The sequence below is a fragment of the Lathyrus oleraceus genome, chromosome 5 (assembly GCF_024323335.1).
Source record: "Lathyrus oleraceus cultivar Zhongwan6 chromosome 5, CAAS_Psat_ZW6_1.0, whole genome shotgun sequence".
Classification (NCBI taxonomy): Eukaryota; Viridiplantae; Streptophyta; class Magnoliopsida; order Fabales; family Fabaceae; genus Lathyrus; species Lathyrus oleraceus.
In genome coordinates this window covers 67,343,233-67,352,920 of record NC_066583.1, presented here as the reverse complement: position 1 = coordinate 67,352,920, position 9,688 = coordinate 67,343,233, and positions in this window count along the sequence as shown.

The window sequence follows — 9,688 nt, the reverse complement described above, 5'->3', positions numbered from 1 at the left end:
TGGATATCATTTTTCAAACACAAACAAATCACCCCTCAGTTGTGTTTGGAGTCACTTGTCCAACATAGACGTCTATGAAAAATCACACGAAATTATATACCATAATGACTTATTATATAATTATGTAAAATAAACTTCCAAAATATAACACAATAGTTTTGAAGTACAAAATTACAACAATAATTACATACAAAAACCTTCCCCAAGTCATGACACTTAGTTAAATCCTTTAGAAGGTCATCGGATTTGATTTCAAAAACTATCGAAATGATATTTGGTCGATATTGTCGCTTCAGATTGAGTTTTAAAAGTAATCTTTGAATCTATGGCAATTTAGATTGCATGAATGTGACAAATAAACTAGGAAAGCCGATTGCAACAAAAATATCCATGCCATCAAAGTATAGTTGATTTATGTGTTTACAACTACCTAAGTAGATTGATGTCAAAACCACTCCTTTATCTTTTTTTGGATGATTAACTCTGCACATTGTTATACTTCAAATATTTATATTTACAATCCTTAATTTGAATTGATCATCCCTTAACCATGTCAATAATTCAAATTCTATCATGGTAAATCCATGAACCAGAGATTGTTGAAAAGGTTTTCTTGAGCACAACAATGTCATAACATTATTTCTTATATTCTACAACTTAAAATACAACCATTTCTCGATAATAACTCGATTATTTTTTGAGACTTTTCTACCCTCAATTTCTCAGTTCATGATATTGGGTATATAACCATCCTTTCCACATGATAGAATATTGATAGCTTACATATGTTGTGTAACCCTCAATTTCTCAGTGCATGATATTGGGTATATAACCATCCTTTCCACATGATAGAATATTGATAGCTTACATATGTTGTGTAAAATTCATCCATTCGTTTGAGATTTCCACTCACAACCGACATCACCAACTATTCCTACATGATAAAAAAGCCTAATAAGACATCTATGTGACAAGGCCCAATAGACATTCTAATGATCCAAGCCTAATATCACAACTTCAAGGCTATATAAGCTTAGCACTACCTGAAGCGCCGCGAAAAATACAGAGTCGCCACCGGATTTTATTTATTCCAAAGGAAAGGGAAATAAGCGATAAAACCCCAAATGAGAGAAATGGTCTCGCAACCAAGAGCGGATTCGGAAGTCGGTTATGCAAGGGGAAGGTATTAGCACCCCTCACATCCATGGTACTCCATGGGAACCACTTGCTCGTATCAAATGCATATGGATGTTTATTTATCTGTAAGTTGCTTGCCATCGGAAATGAGATGAAGGAATAAGGTGGGGGAGGAAATAAGTTTTACATTAGGGTGCTCGCCAAAGATTTGGGCCCTCGTGCCTACGTATCCCCATACGTGCAATAGGGAAGTCAGAGCTTCGTAGTTCGAATAAAAAATGGTGTATTTGTTTGGTTATTTTTACTGAACAGTATTGACGTTCGCGCGCTACTGTTCACTTGCTTATATACTCTGTCATAGGAGCGGAAAGTATTTGCTTGTTTGCGGTAAAGTGGATACGATTGGTTTGCACTCTAGCAGTTAAACATTACTTGCTCGCACATGGAAGCTTAAGCTTCGTTCACGGTAGAATGGAAGTAATACGTCCTTATCGAAAGGTTTTGAATAGAGCGCACTAAGGCAAACTATGATTTGATTTGTTGGGGTCGATTTTATGCATGGAGACAAGCATTAGACCCTTGGCTAGATACAGTCAACGGTCCAATAACTCGGGAGTTGAGAGGACAAGTTATCCTAACCACTCTTTTTCGTCCAAAAGAGATTTGAATTGTGAAAAGAATTTGGCAAGTCTAATCATTGGAACTTAGAGGGAGACAAGTCTCTAACCCTTGACTAAGTACAGTCAACAATTAGAGTACTTGGGAATCGAGAGAATAATGGAGTCCTAACTATTCTTTTTCTTCCTCATAGAACCTATATCTAACTTGTTTGAATCATTAGATATTTTAAGAGGGAAAGTTAAGTGTTGAGTCCTCAGGCTAGGTACGACCGACAACCCAATTACTTGAATGTTGTGTACAAACACGTACATCCCATTTGGCATTCCAAGTTGTTATGGAAATGTTTTTGAAAAAGGAACTTGATGTTGGATCAAGCATTTAAATTTATTATGAAAATAGTGAGTGAAGAATGGAGGTGAGGGATAGAATGGAGATTGAGAAAAGAATGGAGAAGAGATGGGAATAATGGATCTTGGAGTGGATGGGTAATGCTTGACGTTGGATCAAACATTTGCGTTGCAATGGTGTGAGTTTTATTTGAAAAACAACTTGACGTTGAATCAAGTACATTTTGTTTCTTTTGAAATGCTTTGTTTATCGTTTTGTATTTTATCTTGATTATTAACAAGCATAGTGGACTATCTAGAAAGCAATAAATCTAAGTTATTACATGACTAAGGGGAGGGGGAACATTCAACCCATAATGGGGGGATGGATCCATATAATACAATGTAAGGGAATAAAAGGAAAATACAAGTTACAAACTATTAACTATGTACCATGCCTAAGGCATACAAGAGATGCGGTACTTCAATCAATACAAAGCTATTGAATAAAACTAAATTGTTAGGAGCATGGCTAGCTAGGAATGAGCTTGCATCTCCAAGTCATATGTGGCAACATAAGGTAACAAACGAATTAACATGAGATAAATTCGAATGAATGAGAATGATGCAATAATATGTAAGTACATACAATGGTTAGAATCGATTCAAAAGGTAATGGATTAATCCATGAAAAATAATCAAAGATCTATCATATGATCAAGGCAAATGACATTAAGCATACAAAGTATTCTTTACCTAAATTGAAATGGGATTTTCAATTTACAATATGATCATAAACTAAAGAAACAATTAAATGGACAATTAAAGTGAATATTAATGTTAAAGATCTAGATCTACCTAAAAATGAATTAGGATAACAATCAATTGAATATGACATTAACAATCTAAATTCAAGAATCGAATTTAATGACTATGATTATACAAATCAAACACACAATAGTCCAATCGGATGAAAATTCAACCTAAGGTCTAATCATGATAAAATCCACATGAACCATATTAATCTCAACAAAAATCCACAAAATGAAATAACCAAAATCTAATGACTAAAATCTAATCATGGCATGGTAATCCATCGTGAATTAACTCTGGAAAATTAAGAGATTAAATCTAATCTAAAAAATTGATTAAACCTAATTCCTAAATCTAATTATCTAGTCCTAATTAACCATATGAACTATCCTAATCAACCAAATGAATTAACTTCTAATCAAGAAGTTTTGTAATTCTAACCACGGCTAAAGAAAAGATCAACAACAATTATTTAACGCTAAAAATGAAATTAGAATAAGTTAACAGTAATCAAAGGATTAGAGGGAGGTTAAGGAAATGGGTTTAGAATCATTGGTCATGGGGTGTTGGATTGATTGAGAGGGTGTAATGGGCACATGAACAAATTGGGGCAATGTATTTGCTTGGGGCCAAAAGGCTCAATCGTCACTCTCCCTAACCCTGGTTCAAACGCGAATAATTTACTGACGAAAATCGCTTAAGGCTTCACGTTCGAACACAATTGGCGCATGCTCCGAAACGCTCTTCATCGGCGACGATGAATATCCCTCGGTAGCATACGATAGCAAACATGGATCAACGAGGAAGTCGATTCAAAATCTAACGGAAGAATCGAACAAATCCGTTCCCAACTCAAAATCCAAGCATAATCGAAATTGAAAGGCGAATTCACCATGTTATTCTTGCGCGTGAGATAGAAGCCATTGGTGAACAAAGAACGTACCAGATTCGAGGTCAACTTCGGGTAATCGCTCTTTTCCGTTTTGTCCTAAGCCTTGTTTTCGGAATCGTGTGTGTGTTGAAGGATGATGGATATTGCATTGTCGATGGCAGCGACGACGTTGTGGCTCTCGTGATTACGAGTTGGTTGAGGTGACGAGCGAGTCTCAGTTCGTGTGTGTGGGGTCATTGTCGATCGGAAAGCAGAGGGGAGACCACCTTCGATTCGTGCCTTCGTCGTGAACATGGATAGGGTAGAATCCCCCCTCTCTTCTTCGTTCACTATCCTCTTCTTCTGTTTCCAATTTTCTTTTTTTTTGTTCTTGGAGGTTCGAACATGGAGATTCAGTTATGGAATATTTTTTCATGTGATTGAAGTTTTGGCGTGTTTTGTTGTTAGGGTGAGGAGAAGAATGGTGTAGGGTGTGATGGAGGATGGTCCAGTTTATTGAGAATTTCAGAATTCTGTTTGGTTATGGAAGTCGTTTGTTTTTTGGGAGGTTAGTGTTGGTTCTAAGTGTTGGTAGCAATTTTGGTAAAACAAATAGTGTTCACAAGATGTTATGTGTGATGTCTTAACATGAGATATCCTATGTACCTGATGGAGCTTAAGAAACATAATCATGCATTATTGTTTCAAAATGTCATAATGACATGGCATCTGATGCTGTGTACCTGCTGGAGTTTAAATGGAAAACATAATTATGCAGGATTGTTTCAGGATGTCATACACAGTGTCATGGCATCTGATATGTTTATACCTGCTGGAAATTATAAAAGGAATTATGGAATTATCCAGGATTGTTCCAGAATGTCAGACCCGATGTCATGACATCCTGTACACAGAACATTCAGTGTGAATGTCTGGTGTTTTGTGATTGCACAATTAATGGCAATCTATGTATGATTGAAGATCTGATTTGCAGGCACATTCAATCATTGATTACAACCTGATTTACTTATTTTCCAAGGAGATCTAACCAGCTGTCATGAGAAGATTTAATTGGAAAATAGATTTAGGGTTTTCAAGATGTCCAAGCCCAGCTGAAAGCTTCTATAAAAAGGGACTTGGAAAACCTGATTGAACACACAACCAATACTGAGTGAAATATATATAGAGAGAGAGCTAGGGTTTGTGTCTTGTTTAGTCGTGAGACTTGTAAGCCATTCAAGTCATCCTTTGATGATTGAATTGGTCTGATTTGTGGTTGTAATTTATCACTCTAAAGCTGTTAAGCAAGAGTGTGTGTCTACTTGATCAAAGCTGTGAAGCAAGATCAAGTGTGTGTCTTCTTGATCAAAGCTGTTAAGCAAGATCAAGAGTGTGTCTACTTGATTGAAACTGTGAAGTAAAATCAAGTGTGTGTTATTGAAAAGTGTTTTCTTTTCTCAAGGAATTGTTGTTTAAAATCACAGGTGTGATTGTAGGGAAGTGAGTGGGTTCTCATATCTAAGAGTGCTTAGGTTGAAATTGCACGGGTAAAGATTAGGTGAGAAGGACTGTAACTTGTTGAAGTGCACGGAGAGTCTTTGAACTAATTCCGTTTTAGTGAATTTCCTTCCTGGCTTGGTAGCCCCCAGATGTAGGTGAGTTGGACCGAACTGGGTTAACAATTGCTTGTGTCTCTTGCATTACTATTCTCTATCTTTATCCTGTTTGCATTACTCAGATATTAGTGTCGTAACATTACCTTCGATATCTCATATCTGATACCAGAATTTCAATTGGTATCAGAGCAGGCATCCTGCTCTGGTTCTGGGTGAGATCTAGGGACAATACTTTCTGGTACAATGGAGAGAGATGGATGATCTGTTCACAGGCCACCAATTTTGGATGGTTCTAACTATGACTATTGGAAACCTCGAATGGTAGCCTTTCTAAAATCTCTTGATAACAAGGCTTGGAAGGTTGTGTTAACAGGCTGGGTACATCCTGTAATTACTAAAGAAGGAGAAGCCACAACTGATAAGAAACTTGAAGAACAATGGTCCAAGGAGGAGGATGATTTAACCCTTGGAATTTCTAAAGCATTGAATGCAATATTCAATGGAGTAGGCAAGAATATTTTCAGGTTGGTAAACAATTGTGAAGTGGCTAAAGATGCTTGGGACATTCTCAAGACCACTCATGAAGGCACCTCTAGAGTAAAGATGTCTAGACTACAGCTGCTCACCTCCAAGTTTGAAAATTTAAGGATGAAAGAAGATGAAAATATTCATGAATTTCATATGAGTATCCTTGAAATTGCTAATGCCTTAGGAGCCCTGAGAGAGAAGATGTCTGATGAAAAACTGGTAAGAAAAATACTCATGTCACTCCCTAAGAGATTTGCTATGAAGGTGACTGCCATAGAAGAGTCTCAAGACATCTCCAACATGAGGGTTGATGAGCTAATTGGTTCCCTCCAAACATTTGAGATGGGATTGAATGATGGTTCTGAAAAGAAAACCAAAAGCATGGCCTTCATGTCAAACACAGAAGAGGAAAATTATCAGGATGGTGATGAAGATTTGGCCAATGAAGTGGCAATGCTGGGAAGACAATTCAACAGACTGTTGAAAAAAATGGATGTAAGATCCAAGGCTAATGTCAAGAACATCTCATCTAACATCAGTAAATCCAACAATGCTGGAAGAAGAGTAAGGTCAGATGATAAACCCAAAGAAGGAAAAGAAGTACAGTGCTATGAATATGATGGGTATGGACACATTAGAACTGAATGTGGAACCTACCTCAAAAAGCAGAAGATGAATCTTGTTGCCACTTGGTCTGATGAAAGTGAAACAGAGGAAGCTGCAAATCTTATGACTGCATTGACAGGAAGATGGGGTTCTGATGAAGACTCAAGTGATGATGAAGTAACCTTTGAAGAGTTGGCCTCTACCTACAGAAAACTGTGTCACAAAAGTGTAGAGTTGTGTAAACAGGTTGCAAGCCAGAAGAAGGAGATAACTCAACTTGAGAATGAGAAGGTAGAAAACTTGGAAACCATCTCCAAATTAAAAATAGAAGCAATGGTTCTGAATGCCAAGCTAGATGAGAGTCAACAAGTTGAAAGCCAGAAGATAGTACAACTGGAGAATGAGAAGGCAGACCATGTGGAAACCATCTCCAAGTTAAAAACTGAAGTTATGTTCTTAAATTTAAAACTAGAAGAGATGACCAAGTATGTAAGGATGTTAAGCAATGGATCTGACTCCTTAGATAAGATTCTCCAAACTGGACTAATAACAGGAGACAAATTTGGCATTGGGTATAATAAATCTAAGCCTGAGAGCAGTTACACTAGTTACAAACCTCAAGCCAAACCTAAGTGCAGCCATAGTAAAAGCAAACCTGTGATGTCACGTCATATGTCACAACATCAGAGGAGAAGACAGCAGAAAGGGAAACACCAAAGATGGAGATGCCATTACTATGGGAAATTTGGTCACCTGAAGCCCTTTTACTATAAGCTGTATGGTTATCCTAGCCCTATTCATCATCAGACTCACTATCAACCCAGACCCAAACAGCACAGGCCTATCAACAAGAAGCAATGGGTTCCTAAGACTAATGTTACAAGTCTAATAGCTCACATTCCCCTCAGAGTCTTAGCCAAAGAAGAGTGGTATTTTGATAGTGGATGTTCCAGACACATGACTGGAAACATAGACCCGATAACTGATCTTCATCCTCATGCCATAAGCTATGTAACCTTTGGTGATGGAGCAAAGGGTGAAATCAAGGGGATATGCAAGCTTGATTATCCTGGAGTGCCTAAACTTGACAATATCCTACTGGTTAAGGGCTTGACTGCAAATCTAATAAGCATCAGTCAACTATGTGATCAAGGTCTGAATGTTAACTTCACCAAAACTGAATGTCTGATTTCTAACAAAGACAGTGAAGTGATCATGAAAGGAATTAGGACCAAAGACAACTGTTACATGTGGAACTCTCAAATTGGTTATTCCTCAAAGTGCACCCATGTCAAAGGAATGAAGATGAGTGTATCTGCTAGAGGGACTCTCAAGAGTGATGAAAGACAAGTCTATGGGAAATGTCAGACAAGGATGTCACACCAGGAGCTCAGACTTAACATCATTTTCAAAGAAGAAAAGCTCATGATGGCTCAAATAGATAGGAGGTTGGATCAGATGGGTGAACATGTTACTAGTCATATGCAGTCTGAAGTTGGAAAGAGCTTTGTTGGACTTGGACTACAAGTCAAGCAAATAGAAGGGCCTATGTATCTATCTCAAAGCAAAAGTGCCAAGAGCAATGTTGAGAAGATTGAGATGAAGAGTGAAAGGACAAATGCTCCTACACAATTGAGAGATGATATTGTGTTTATGCTGAAGATATAGCAGATGGTAGCAGTTGTTCTCAACAGGGTTGGTTGAAACTACTGATTGCATACAATGTCACACACGATGTCATGACATTGTATTATGACAGCCTAAATGCTACAACTATGTCCAAAAATTCTATTCAGTATAGTTAGACCAAGCACATTATTTGCTGTCATCATTCCATTAGAAAATTTGTGGAAGACAAATTCATAGCTCTAAAGCATGAAATGCAATCAGCTGACAAGTTTGCAAGGGATTTGAGTGATAATCAATTTGAATATGTAAGAGGGAAATTAGGGATTTGGATTCTTGAGAAATCATGGTAATTAATATGGAGTGGAAAAGGTAACAAAAATATTGTCTGTCCAATTAAAAGAAAGAGCCATATTAATGATGAATCATTCCATAGCATTGGAAATAGCATCTATGCCATTTGCACACGCTACCTGAACACAACTCCTTCCATCTTCATCAAACTACTCAGAGAACCTCTGCTAGGGCAAAGAAATTTCTTTCAAAAGTTCAACAACATGTCTCAACATCCATCATCCTCAAGATCAAAACCCACTCATCATGCAAGGACTCCCTCCATGGAGTTTCTAGATGAAGACGTGCTTGATGTTACTCCTCTCTGTGTGATACCAGGTGATGCCCCATGACCTTCTTCCATGGTTGGAAGTAAGCAAGGTAACATTTCTGATAAATATCCTCATCAAGAGAACATGCACTATGTTGATCGTACCATTAGGAACCTAATTACTAGGATTCTGAATGAAGGGCATGCAGTCAAGGGTGTCTCTACCCCTCTGTCTAGAAGGGACCTCTCACCTGAGGTGGAACCCCAAGCTAAGAAAGATGATGACTCATCTAGATCAGAGAAAGAAGGGGCTGCTGAAGGATTATGTTCTCTAGGTAAAAACATACCTAGTAAGAAACCAGTAGATAGTTCTCATGAGCCTGCTGAGAATGTTGTTAATCTGAAGGAAGAGAGTTCAGAGGAAGAGGATGACACTTTAGTTTACCATGTAAAACCAAGTGCTTCTAGGAAATTGAAGACTAGAAAAGGGAAGACTGTGGCTGAAATGATGACAGCCAGGACTAGGAAGAAGACTGCTGGTGTAGGACCCTCCAAATCATGGAGCAAGGTTGAGGTTAAGAAGAGGAAAGAAAGAGAGAGTTCTGACTCTGATGAGGATGTCGAAGACGATGTCCAAGACATCTCCCCTGCAAAAAGGCAGGTGTAACACCTCAAATTTGCACCCCCCCCCCATTTGTACATTCATTTCATTTTTAGGTCATTAACATTGCATAGTGCATTGCATTTCATCAGTCAAGACTGGTATCAGGAGAATTCATCTGAGCAAGAGAGCAAAGGTTTTCCATGAGATAAAGGCCCTATGATGGTTCTAGAGAGCTTGTGTAAACCCAAGGGTCATTTTGATGCAATTTGGCCCAAGTGTTGAAAGCTCAAAGTCCACAGTGCATGTCCAGGTCATCTGGGGCCCATAAGAGTCAAC